This window comes from Colobus angolensis, unplaced genomic scaffold (assembly GCF_000951035.1).
Source record: "Colobus angolensis palliatus isolate OR3802 unplaced genomic scaffold, Cang.pa_1.0 Scaffold501, whole genome shotgun sequence".
Classification (NCBI taxonomy): Eukaryota; Metazoa; Chordata; class Mammalia; order Primates; family Cercopithecidae; genus Colobus; species Colobus angolensis.
This window is the reverse complement of record NW_012118500.1, coordinates 1,267,947-1,277,464: the sequence shown is the minus strand read 5'-3', so window position 1 is coordinate 1,277,464 and position 9,518 is coordinate 1,267,947. Positions and strand designations below refer to the sequence as shown.

The following is a 9,518-nucleotide window of genomic DNA, read 5'->3' as shown; positions in this document are numbered from 1 at the left end:
CAACTCGTCAAAGTCATTCTCCATCCAGCTTTTATCCGTTTTTGGCGATGTGTTGCGTTCCTTTGGATGGGGAGATGCACTCTTATTTTTTGAATCTCCAGTTTTTCTGCCCTGTTTTTCCCCCATCTTTGTGGTTTTATCTGCCTTTGGTCTTTGATAATGCTGATGTTCTGATGGGGTTTTGTTGTGGTGTCCTTCCTGTTTGTTAGTTTTCCTTCTAACAGTCAGGACCTCAGCTGTAGATCTGTTGGAGACCTCTTGAGGTCCATTCCAGACCCTGTTTGCCTGTGTATCAGCATCAGAGGCTGCAGAAGGTAGAATATTGCTGAACAGCAAGTGTACGTGTCTGATTCTTGCTTTGGAAGCTTCGTCTCAGGGGTGTACCCTGCCGTGTGAGGTATGGGGTGTTGGTCTGCCCCTAGTGGGGGATGTCTCCCAGTTAGGCTACTCAGGGGTCAGGGACCCACTTGAGCATGCAGTCTGTCCGTTCTCAGATCACAACCTCTGTGTTGGGAGATCCACTGCTCTCTTCAAAGCTGTCAGACAGGGTTGTTTGCATCTGCAGAGGTTTCTGCTGCTTTTTTTTTGTTTGTTTAGCTGTGTGCCCTGTCCCCAGAGTTGGAGTCTACAGAGACAGGCAGGCCTCCTTGAGCTGCTGTGGGCTCCACCCAGTTCGAGCTTCCTAGTGGCTTTGTTTACCTACTTAAGCCTCAACAATGGTGGGTGCGCCTACCTCAGCCTCACTGCTGCCTTGCTGTTAGATCACAGACTGTTGTGCTAGCAATGAGGGAGGCTCAGCGGGTGTGGGGCCCTACCACCCAGGTGTGGGATATAATCTCCTGGTGTGCCGTTTGCTAAGACCCTTGGCAAAGCCTAGTATTGGGGTGGGAGTTACCCGATTTTCCAAGTGTTGTGTGTCTCAGTTCCCCTGGCTAGGAAAAGGGATTCCCTTCCCCCTTGCATTTCCCAGGTGAGGCAATGCCTCGCCTTGCTTCAACTCTCCCTGGTCAGGCTGCAGCAGCTGACCAGCACTGATTGTCAGGCACTCCCTAGTGAGATGAACCTGGTACCTCAGTTGAAAATGCAGAAATCACCCATCTTGTCTGTCACTTGCGCTGGGAGCTGGAGACTGGAGCTGTTCCTATTTGACCATCTTGCTCTGTCCACCAAACCTATGAATTTTAAGGGCACACAAACATTCAGTCTATAGGAGACTGTCAATATTTTTTGTACGCACATGATCTGAGGGGCTGGCAAGTCAAATCTGTGAAACTTTTAAGGTTTATGTTTTTCAAGGAAGAATATTTGGGATAAAAATTGCTGATTAGAATTAGGAGAGCAGGACGGTATAGAGGAGGAGCACTAAAGACCACCAGGGAGCATCAAAGGAGGTGGAATAGAGAAAGAAGGAGCTTTTAACATATGTCTTTTTCATTCATTGCTAGGTATATACAGTAAGCACTTAATAGACACTTGGTTATTGGTTGTTGTGGAATTTCATATTCAGTATAACTGATACTTTTCCTTTAATAATGGTCAGCTCATTTTCCATCCTACATTGCCCTGTGGAAGAAATCATCACTGCATTTTGGCACTTTTGAAATGACAGCAGACATTATGAATGCAGGAGTGATGGCAACAGAATGGAAAAGAATGATCACTAGTGAGCTTTCTAGTGTGGGTGTTGAAAACTAATGAAATGATGTATTATTCTGTGTTCTGCTCTAGCGAACTTTTGATATTCTTCTTCTTTAGTTAAATTTGACTCTATTACTTATTATCATTCCAGAAATGTGAAGAATAAAAAGTTCAGAAGCCATTTGTGTTGAAATAGAATGCAATTAAAAAGTCCCAGGCAAGCACTATAAGCTCATAAACAAGAGAGCTAGCAAGAAGAAAAAGATCAAGAAGCAAATCTTGAAGCAAGTTATAACCTGCCAGACATGAGAAAGGCGACAGAAAATGAGAAAGAAAAGAAAAAAAACAGTTATGACCATTAATTAACATATGGAAAAAGATATCAGAGGCCCCCAAGCAAGCTGGATTATTAAAAATGTGACCTCCATTTCAACAAAGAAATTCCAGGCCGTGACATGGTTTTGAATTTATAATGAGGATTGATGAATAGAACAGAATTGGTACCAGGATATTTCAGGAAACAAAGAAATACATGAGTTGAAGCTACAGTTAACAACAACAAAAAAAAGGTATTGGAGGAAAAGTTTTCTACCAAAGACAGAATATATCACTGTACTCTCATACTCTTCTTTGTGTTTCTACAACCACTTTGATGCTTCTTTTCTGTATTGTCAGATTCCTGCTAAATGTTTCTCCAGAAGGGGCTGTTTTTTTCTGGTCATTGGGGCACTGCCATCTTCTGTAATTGCACCTCTTTGAAAAATGTACCATTTTTACCAAGAGTAAACATACTATTCACTTATCCATGGGGAATACATTCCAAGACCTCCTTTGAATGCCTGAAACTGTAGATAGTGTAGAACCCTATATATACCATGTTTTTTCCTATACATATATACCTATGATAATATTTAATTTATAATGGGCATAGTAAGAGACTAACAACAATAACTAATAATAAAAAATAGAACAATTATAATAATATACTGCAATATGTGACTATGGTCTCTCTCTCAAAATGTCTTACTGTAGTATGTAATATTTTCAGACTGTGGTTGACCACAGGTAACTGAAACCAAAGAAGGTGAAATGAAGGACAAAGGGGGTTACTGTACAGTCAAACAGATCCCCTATGAATCTTCATTATTGAGATACTTCTGACTGATCTCATCCATAGTTTGCAATTATCTTGATGGAGGTCTAATGATTACTCTTACCATAACACTAAAACAAGGCTATAAAGCAAAGAAAAGTATCCTTTGACCAAAATTGGTCAAATAGACATCAACAATACAGACTGTTCCTAATGATAAAAATAGTTGCCATTTATTGAGTACCTTGTATAGGCAGACTTAACACCCCTAATGTCTGATTTAATTCTTACAACAAACTTGTGAGTTTTGTAAGATGATCTTTATTTTAACGATGGGGAAACTGCAGTTCAGAGGGGTTTGGTAACTTACTCAAGATCTTCTAGCTGATAAGGGCAGAACTGGACATGACCCAAGCACTTCTCACAACAAATCAAACACAGGTAACATGACACAATGTTCCTATAATTTGTGAGTCCCTTTACAGCTTTAAGTGCTTTCATATGAGCAAGGACAACTTGCAAAATCTGAAGATACTTTGATCAAAGTTGCTATGGCAAGAGATTCAGAAAACAAAGAGAGTAAAAATCTTAAATTAAGATTTAGATTCTAAAGTTAGTGAATAAAATGAAAGTAGACAAAATTAATTCTGAGTGCCTGTGATAGATTAAGCACAGGCTACCCATCTCTTTGATTACAACTAAAAACTAGACAGAATATGTAAAGTAACTATCTGAGAACTTTGAAGAGTAATAGTAGACATATTGATGAGGGAAATAAAATCTTGAAGATCATGACTGATACGGGAGCAAGTTTCCCATTATTTTTATTTTTATTTTTAAAAAGTAGAGATGAGGGTCTCATTTCATTACCCAAGCTGTTTTCGAACTTCAAGCAATCTTCCCACCTCAGCATCCCAAAGTGCTGGGATTTCAAGTGTGAGCCACCATGCCTACCGCCCACCCCTCCTGCTCCCCAACTTTAAAAAAATTCTACCGTATCTTCTAGTTTATACTCAAGAGCAGCCTGAATGCTGGAAGTCTGCAGCAGTTGTGGATAGACAGAGTTCCAAGAAAAACTCTTACTTTTTGGACAGAGGAAAGAAAGCAGGAAGTCAGTTTCTTACAGGACAAATTGTACAGTGGAAATATCTCCTGTCCTAATTTTCTCTCTTTTTACTCCCCGAGTCCTGCTTTGAGGCAAGCTCCAGTCATGAAGCTGTACTTCTTAGTAACAGTGGATGCCATAAAGGCTCCTAACTCTCTGAAAGTCTTTTCCTGCAATCAGTGGACCCTGATAAGTAACTTCAGCAAAGTCTCAGGATACAAAATTAATGTGCAAAAATCACAAGCATTCCTATACATCATTAACAGACAAACAGAGAGCTAAATCATGAGTGAACTCCCATGCACAATTGATACAAAGAGAATAAAATACCTAGGAATCCAATTTACAAGAGACTTGAAAGACCTCTTCAAGGGAAACTCCAAACCACTGCTCAATGAAATAAAAGAGGACACAAATAAATGGAAGATCTTTTCATGCTCGTGAATAGGAAGAATCGATACTGTGAAAATGTCCATATTGTCCAAGGAAATTTATAGATTCAGTGCCATCTCCATCAAGCTTCCAATGACTTTCTTCACAGAATTTGAAAAAACTGCTTTAAAGTTCATATGGAACCAAAAAAAGAGCTTGCATTACCAAGACAATCCTAAGTCAAAAGAACAAAGCTGGAGGCATCACGCTACCTGATTTCAAACTATACTACAAGGCTACAGTAACAAAAACAGCATGGTACTGGTACCAAAACAGAGATATAGACCAATGGAATAGAACAAAGTTCTCAAAAATAATACCACGTATCTACAGCCATCTGATCTTTGACAAACCTGAGAGAAACAAGAAATGGGGAAAAGATTCCCTATTTAATAAATGGTGCTGGGAAAATTGGCTAGCCATAAGTACAAAGCTGAAACTGGATCTTTTCCTTACTCCTTATACAAAAATTAATTCAAGATAGATTAGAGACTTAACTGTGAGACCTAATAACATAAAAACTGTAGAAGAAAACCTAGGTAATACCATTCAGGACATAGGCATGGGCAAGAACTTCATGTCTAAAACACCAAAAGCAACAGCAACAAAAGCCAAAATTGACAAATGGGATCTAATTAAACTACAGAGCTTCTGCACAGCAAAAGAAACTACCATCAGAGTGAACACAGGCAACCTACAGAATGGGAGAAAATTTTTGCAATGTACTCATCTGACAAAGGGCTAATATCTAGAACCTACAAAGAACTCAAACAAATTTACAAGAAAAAAACAAGCAACCCCATCAAAAAGTGGGCAAAGGATATGAACAGACATTTCTCAAAAGAAGATGTTTATACAGCCAACAGACACGTGAAAAAATGCTCATCATCACTCGCCATCATAGAAATGCAAATCAAAACCACAATTAGATACCATCTCATGCCGGTTAGAATAGCAATCATTAAAAATTCAGGAAACAACAGGTGCTGGAGAGGATGTGGAGAAATAGAAATGCTTTTACACTGTTGGTGGGAGCGTAAACTAGTTTGATCAATGTGGAAGACAGTGTGGCAATTCCTCAAGGATCTAGAAGTAGAAATACTGTTTGACCCAGCCATCCCATTACTGGGCATATACCCAAAGGATTATAAATCAGGCTACTATAAAGACACTTGACATGTATATTTATTGTGGCACTATTCACAATAACAAAGACTTGGAACCAAGTCAAATGTCCATCAATGATAGACATGATTAAGAAAACGTGGCACTGGCCGGGCACGGTGGCTCAAGCCTTTAATTCCAGCACTCTGGGAGGCCGAGACGGGCGGATCACTAGGTCAGGAGATCGAGACCATCCTGGCTAACATGGTGAAACCCCGTCTCTACTAAAAAATACAAAAAACTAGCTGGGTGAGGTGGTGGGCACCTGTAGTCCCAGCTACTCGGGAGGCTGAGGCAGGAGAATGGCATAAACCCCGGAGGTGGAGCTTGCAGTGAGCTGAGATCTGGCCACTGCACTCCAGTCTGGGTGACAGAGCGAGACTCTGTCTCAAAAAAAAAAAAGAAAAAAAAAAAGAAAAAGAAAATGTGGCACATATACACCATGGAATACTATGCAGCCATAAAAAGAATAAGTTCATGTTTTTTGCAGGCACATGGATGCAGCTGGAAACCATCTTTCTGAGCAAACTATCACAAGGACAGAAGACCAAACACCAGTGTTCTCACTCATAGAATTGAACAATGAGAATACCTGGACACAGGGTGGAGAACATCACACTGTAGGGCCTCTTGTGGGATGGGGAGAGGGGGAAGAGATAGCATTAGGAGAAATACCTAATGTAAATGACGAGTTAATGGGTGCAGGACACCAACATGGCACATGCATACCTGTGTTAGAAACCTGCTTGTTGTCCACATGTACCCTAGAACTTAAAGTATAATAAAAATATATAAACTAGAAATAAATAAATAAAACTGTCTCTACGTGCATGACATGATCATCTACATAGACAATCCCAAGAATTCTACAAAAAAGCTTATAAACCTAAGTGAATTTAGCATGGTTGCTGGATACAAGATTAATACACAAAATCAAATGTATTTCTCTCCACATAGCATTGAATAATTGGAAACAGAAAATTTTCAAAGTATCATTTTTATAATTCTCTCAAAATATCATTTTATAATGAAATGCTTAGGTACAAATCCAAGAGAACATCCAACCTTTATATGCTAAAAAATACAAAATGTTGATGAGAGAAATCAAAGAAGACCTAAATAAAGGAAGACATTGTGTTCATGGATTTGCAGACTCATGCATTGTGTTCATGGATTTGCAGACTCATTATTATTAAGATGTCAGTTCTTCCCAAATTGATCTATAGATTTATTGCAATGACAATCAAAATCTCACTAGACTTTTATTTTTGAGATACCAAAAGCTTTTCTAAAATTTATAAATCATACAAAGCAATCAGAATAGCCAAAATAATTTAAGAAAGAAGAAAAACATTAGAGGAGTCCAACTAATTCTGTAAAGCTACAGGAATCAAGATTGTGGTAATGCTGAAATCATGCACACAGATCTCAATGTAACAGAATAGAGAGTCCAGAAACAGACTCACAGTAATACATGGTCAACTGATTTTTGACAAAGGTATAAAAGCAATTCAATGGAGAATTGCCATTTTCTGTAACTGATGTTTGAATAACTGGACAGACATAAATAAAACAATGAATCTTAACCTGTATCTCACACTTTATACAAGAATTTTCAAAATGGATTATCAGCTTAAATGTAAAATGGAAAACTGTAAAATTTTAGAGGAAAACATAGGGCAAGTTGTTCTTGATCCTGGGTTAAGCAAAACATTTTTAGATATGACATGGAAAGCACAATCTATAAATTAAAAAAAGATAAATTGAACTTAATCAAAATTCAGATGTTCTGCTATATAAAAGATATTGTTGGAGAACAAAAAGACAAGACTGGGGGAATATTTGCAAATCAAATATCCAACAAGGGACTTGTATCCAAAACAAAACTCAAAATTGAGACAGAAAAAGCAAACAACATGATTTCTAAAAAGAGCAAAAGATTTGTACATTCTTTTCACCAAAGAAGGTATATGGATGGCAAATAAGCACATGAAAATGTGCTTGACATCATTAGTCATTAGGGAAATACAACTGAATCCATAATATACTTATTAAAATGGCACAAATAAGAACAAACTGAGTCTAGGCGGTACTGGCAAGGATGGAACAAGCAGAACACTTGTACATAGCTAGTGGGTATGCAAAACAGTACAGCTACTCTAGAAAAGTGTTTGGCAGTTTCTTAAAAATTTAAATATACACCTACTAAATGACCCAGCAGTAAAAATTAGAAACTTATATTCACAAAAATCTGTAAGTACATGTTTACGGTGATGCTGCTCATAATCACTAAAACTGAAAGTAACACAAACATCCTTTTACTGGGAAATGGATAAACAGAATGGAGTATATCCATACAATGAAATACTTCTCATCCATAAAACAGAATGAACTTGCAACAGTATGGATGAATCTCAAATGCACTATAATAAGTGAAAGAAGCCAGACTCAAAATATTATGTATAGTGTTATTCCATTTGCATTCTTTTCTAGAAAATGCAAAATACAGAGATGTAAAACAGATCAGCTGTTTGCCAGGGGTTAGTGGTGAGAACTTTTGACCACCAGGGAATAGCGTGAGCAAATCTCTTTGGGATGAGGAAACTAGTCTGTATCCTAATTGTGGAGGTGGTTTCACAAATCTATGCATTTTTCAAAACTCACAGAGTTGTACAGAAAAAGCTAATTTTACTGTATTTAAAGTAACAAAATAAATTTCAAAAATTATTCTTATAAATTCCTTAAGTAAATTTATTAAAGTAAAAGACAGGAATCACTGACTGTGATTACTAGAAAGCACTTTGATAGAAACAGAGTAGACAGTGATGAAGTTTTGAGGGAACACTCCTGCCAAAGGATCTCTAAGTCTGGTTTTGACAATTAAACCTTGAAATAATTCCTAAGCCAATTCCAGGCTGTCCCATAAATGGGAAATTCAAGCGTTCCCAATTTCTTCGGTTTTTACCTTCAGGTTCAAGAACTAGAAGTACAAGGAACTTTCTGTGTGTTCCATAATAAGTGACCACGCTAAGGACCAAAGAAGATAAAAAGAGTTTTTAAAAACTAAAAATGGTAAAGCATCTGACAATTGGAGAAATATAAAGCATAGTCTTTTCTGGTGCATATGTGCCAACTTGGAGGCTATGTACCAGGTATTTAATTGAGACCTGGACATATCCATCTTGCTTGGTATTTCCAAGTATTTCTCATGGCAAACTCTTACTGGATTTAACAGGTTACCACTGGAAGACACAGACAGGAGGAAAGGCTCCAATCAGATTAGAACTTAGAAGGCAGAACTTTTTTTTGTTTTGTTTTTTGTTTTTTTTGAGATGGAGTTTTGCTCTTGTCACCCAGGTCGGAGTGCAATGGCACGATCTCGGCTCACTGCAACCTCTATCTCCTGGGTTCAAGCGATTCTCTAGGACATTTTTAGTTTTTTTTCCTGTTGAAGAGCTATTTGCAGCTGAAACTTATAGATGTTCTCTTTTGAGCTCTTCTGTTTTGTGAATGCTTAATCATTACTTAGTGATCTTTCAACACAGTGAGCTTGAGAACAGCAGTGTCTAGAACCTGTGCTGAAGATCATGTTTCCAGCTGACAGCCTCTCACTTGAGACAATGAGATTACTGCATGACAGATTATAAGGAACATGGTAAATGGAGAGGGCCTTCCATACCATTCATGATTGCTGCAACCTGAAAGTGTCTTTACTCCATGAGATGCTGTGGATGTGGGAAGACAGTGTTTCTGCTGGGTAGACAGATGATGTGGCACGATGTCCTAGTGTTCAACCATCCACTGCATGTGCAGCTCTGGGTAGCTGCTGGAAGCCATGACATTGGCTTCCACTATCAGAGGAAGAGGTGCAAAGTAAGATGATTAGAGAATGTTTTCTTTCTTTTTTTTTTTTTTAAATTTTATTTTTTTTTATTATACTTTAAGTTCTAGGGTACATGTGCATAACGTGCAGGTTTGTTACATATGTATATGCAGCTCTGGGTAGCTGCTGGAAGCCATGACATTGGCTTCCACTATCAGAGGAAGAGGTGCAAAGTAAGATGATTAGAGAATGTTTTCTTTCTT

General features: G+C 38.1%; 1 pseudogene; it reads left to right on the top strand.

Annotated features, from left to right (window-relative positions):
• Positions 1–9,200: 9,200 nt before the first annotated feature.
• LOC105524693 overlaps positions 9,201–9,518 on the top strand; it is a 6,429-nt pseudogene continuing 6,111 nt past the window's right edge.